Here is a 3472-nt window from a genome sequence, read left to right as displayed (position 1 = left end):
TAAAAAACTTACAAGTCACATTGGACGGAGTGATTTATAATTGTAGTCTTCTGGGATTTGGCCATTCGACGACTAGAGACGCTACGAATCAAAATCTATGCGGTGCCAAATCCCAGAAGACAACTTTCTCCGTAATCACTGCCTATCACTGCCGTGAAGGCCGTGAAAGCCTCAAATCTTACATTTTTATATTTAGTTCGGGCACGATGCGTAGAGATGGCAGGAATAATGCACTAATGACGTCATGGCGTCCATGTTGCCCGCCAATAACATTGAGCACGTGGAGTTCCCTGCTTTCACGGCGTTCACGGCGGTGATTGAGACGGCTTGAACAGAGATTTTTTTTTGTGTGGTTATGACCGTCAACTCAACAATAAAGCAGGATATCTTCGGGTGAGGACAAAAACAGACGGTAATATGTGTGTTACTTGTAAGATTTACTTATTTAATGTAAGCATAGATTTCTTACTACATGTTTCGACCTATGATTTAGTTAATCATCAGACACATGTTATGTGTAACTCACGTTATAAAGTTAATTTTCCCAATATGGATCCATATCATGCAACAGGTGTCTGTTGTTGCGGGCCGAATATTAATTTGTAGAGTGACCTTAAATCTACTTTATAATGAAACTTATTCCAAATAGAAAGCAGTCTTCTGACATGTGGTGCCCTGTAGATATTTTGTTAACCGACGTGAGCATTTGCTCGCGCCGGTTCCACGCTTGCGGAGTTTTTTCTTTTTTCTTCTACCCTGAAGATGGAGGCGATGCGTTCCTCCGAAACGTCGGTTAACACAATATCTACATGGCGAGACATCCCAGAAGACTACTTTCTTCATAGTCACTGCCGTGAAAACCTCAAACCTTACATTATTCCAAATAGTTGCAATTGAAAGTTTAAAATTTAAATTTAAAAATTTTTCCACAGTATGTAGATATATAGGAGTTTAAGTTCTTAGCACAGAGAAGCTTATGTTGGCAGAGTGTAACCTCAAAACAGAATTGTTTGAATTTGAACAACCCAGAGTGGTTACAGCCACTTATTTGGATATTCAATGCCAACACGTTCTGTGATTTGGAAGTCAGAAACATTTGAGGTAGACAGGAAACGTGAACAAACTGAAACAGTTGCTGGTCAACTGGTGTTACAGACACTTGTGTAGCGGGGTTTAGTGCACGTTAAACAAAAGACTATTTCTATGGTTTCTATTTCCAAAAGACTGCTTGGTCATTTATGACATACTCAGTACCTTCATGCAGTGCAGTGAAACAGGTTCATAAATATTGTCACTGAGTAATGGTGTTCTGAGACAGTAAAATTTTTCAGTTTTCACGAGATGTATGTTTTTTTTTTCTGGTAACAGAGTGATGATTTTCAGATTTGCCATACATCTCTGGAATTGATTCTCTTAACCCCCACTTTCTCGCATTGGAGAATTGTTACAGAAATATACATTGTCAGATGTATGAGTGACTTTAAATGGGGTTTGGATTGGTGATTTAATTTATTGACATCTTCCAGATCTTAACTACAAGCAACTAAAACAGACTGACTGGTTTTCACACTCTAAGATCACTGTAACTGCAGTACATGCAAAGTGTTCTGTATCATCACTAGTTGCTTCCTGGTGATTGATGCTAACAGTGTCCTCTGCCTACGTCCTTACAGGCTGGTGAATATCCCACAACTCACTCATTGTCCCATCTGACTAACTCCCAGGCTGGCAGCCATCGCAAACCAACCTCCTACTCTTCTCTTCACAGGCTAACTGCAGCTCTCAACTTTTCTTGCTTATAACATCTTGGCATGGACCACATAGAAAACACACTGCTTTGTTGTTGTAGGTCAGTTATTTCCATGGGTACATAAGTGCTTGTTTGTGAAGGAGTTGCTCAGTAATGGCTCTTGTATATTTCCTCGTCTTGAGGCTGTTGTCCAGCAATGGGTCTACATGCTTCAATATTATTGCCTTAGTTTGTAATGGTTCTATCTTCACATTTTGTGGAGTAGATAAAATAAGGATTGTGTGTTTGAAACATGAATAGTTGAAAATAGAAGATAGATAAAGCATATTATTTTCTGATTTATATTTCTGTTTTACTCAGTTTAATCATGGATGTACATCTGTTATGCTCTAAAGGCCTGAATGTCTGTGTAACCTGAAAAACGGTGAAAATTGGCAATATAACCATTAAGAATTAGGGCAAAGGTATACTGGTTTCATATGTGTTTTGTCACAGCAATCTTCAGTACGTATTTCTGTATGCAAGATTTCGGGTAATTATGTCAAAAGCTATCAGGATTACTGTTGTTTGGGGTGGGGGATGACGCCGTATAGCCTGGTAGAAGTTGACTCGCTGCTTGCTTCCTCAGCTTACTCTTTGTTCCTGAAGATAGCAGCACTAAATCTTCCAAAACACAGTTATTGACTTTCTGGACATTATCCATTGTCCTGTTTTTTATTTAAAGATGATGTTTTGAGACTGGACTCTTGTTTCCATCCTCAGGTAAAAGCCTACTCAGTTGGGCCCAATCAACAGAGCTAGGTCCTATCTTCAGACACCAAAACCAACACAAGACAGTATACATAAAGAGACACAAAATAAATCATCAGCTGGAGTTAAGCTAAACATTACAGAACTCCACGCACATGAGGCCTTACTCATATTGCCATGCATAATATAAGGGCCAGAGTCCATAAAATCAGCCAACATTATTTTAATAATTTTATGGACTCTGCCATTACATTATACATGGCAGTAGGTGCAAGGTCTCATGTGTGTGGAGTTTTGTAATGTCTGCCTTAACTCCTTCTGACGGTTTACGTTGTGATTGGTTCATGTATCCTGTCTCGTGCTGGTTCTGGTGTCCAGGGATAGGGACTAGCTCTGTCATTTCAGCCCAACTGAGTAAGCTTTTACCCGAGGATAGAAGCAGATTCCAGCTTCCAAAACGTTTTTAAAAGAAGAAACAGGATGAAGGAAAATGACGAGAACGTCAGTAATTATATTAATTTACCATTGTCACAGACTTTTAGATCTTATTCTCCGAATCGTCAATCTAGTTCTACAATGCTACATGACATTACACCCTAGAACGTTGTACGAGGGGTGTTCAAGTTCTAAGGTCTCCGATTTTTTTCTCAGGACTGGGAGCAGATAGACACATGCGGTTTTGTTTAAAATACGTGTGCACTCTTTGTGAATGCGTGACAGAGATGGCAGAACTCTACGGCACACAGAACTCTAGTGGTAGCGGCGAGTGTGAGGAGTGTTTTTGATACTTAAAATGGCGACGTTTTCATTACAAGAACAGCGAGTAATCATTCGTTTTCTCCACTTGCATGATGCGACACCCATTGAAATTCATCGCCAGTTGAGTGAGACATGTGGTGATGGTGTCATGAATGTGAAAAATGTGCGTTCGTGGGCACGACAGTTCAAAGAAGGCCGAACGTCGTGTGACAA

The 3472-nt window shown here is 39.9% G+C and overlaps 1 protein-coding gene and 1 long non-coding RNA gene across 2 annotated transcripts in view; one reads left to right on the top strand and one right to left on the bottom strand.

Moving 5' to 3' along the window:
- Positions 1-295: 295 nt before the first annotated feature.
- Positions 296-3472, top strand: part of LOC111872264 (fatty acid synthase) — an 89528-nt gene continuing 86351 nt past the window's right edge. Inside the window, 1 exon segment of the mRNA XM_033754631.1 lies at positions 296-393. The gene's annotated coding sequence lies outside the window, so the exon portion shown is untranslated.
- The window catches only part of LOC117282939, an 11032-nt gene continuing 9477 nt past the window's right edge, over positions 1918-3472 (bottom strand). Inside the window, exon 3 of the long non-coding RNA XR_004513891.1 lies at positions 1918-2164. This is a non-coding gene — a long non-coding RNA (uncharacterized LOC117282939). The remainder of the gene's footprint in view (positions 2165-3472) is intronic.

Source organism: Cryptotermes secundus, unplaced genomic scaffold (genome assembly GCF_002891405.2).
Source record: "Cryptotermes secundus unplaced genomic scaffold, Csec_1.0 scaffold1381, whole genome shotgun sequence".
NCBI classification, from domain to species: Eukaryota; Metazoa; Arthropoda; class Insecta; order Blattodea; family Kalotermitidae; genus Cryptotermes; species Cryptotermes secundus.
Note: the sequence above shows the minus strand (reverse complement) of the source record. Positions and strands in the feature narration are given on the sequence as shown.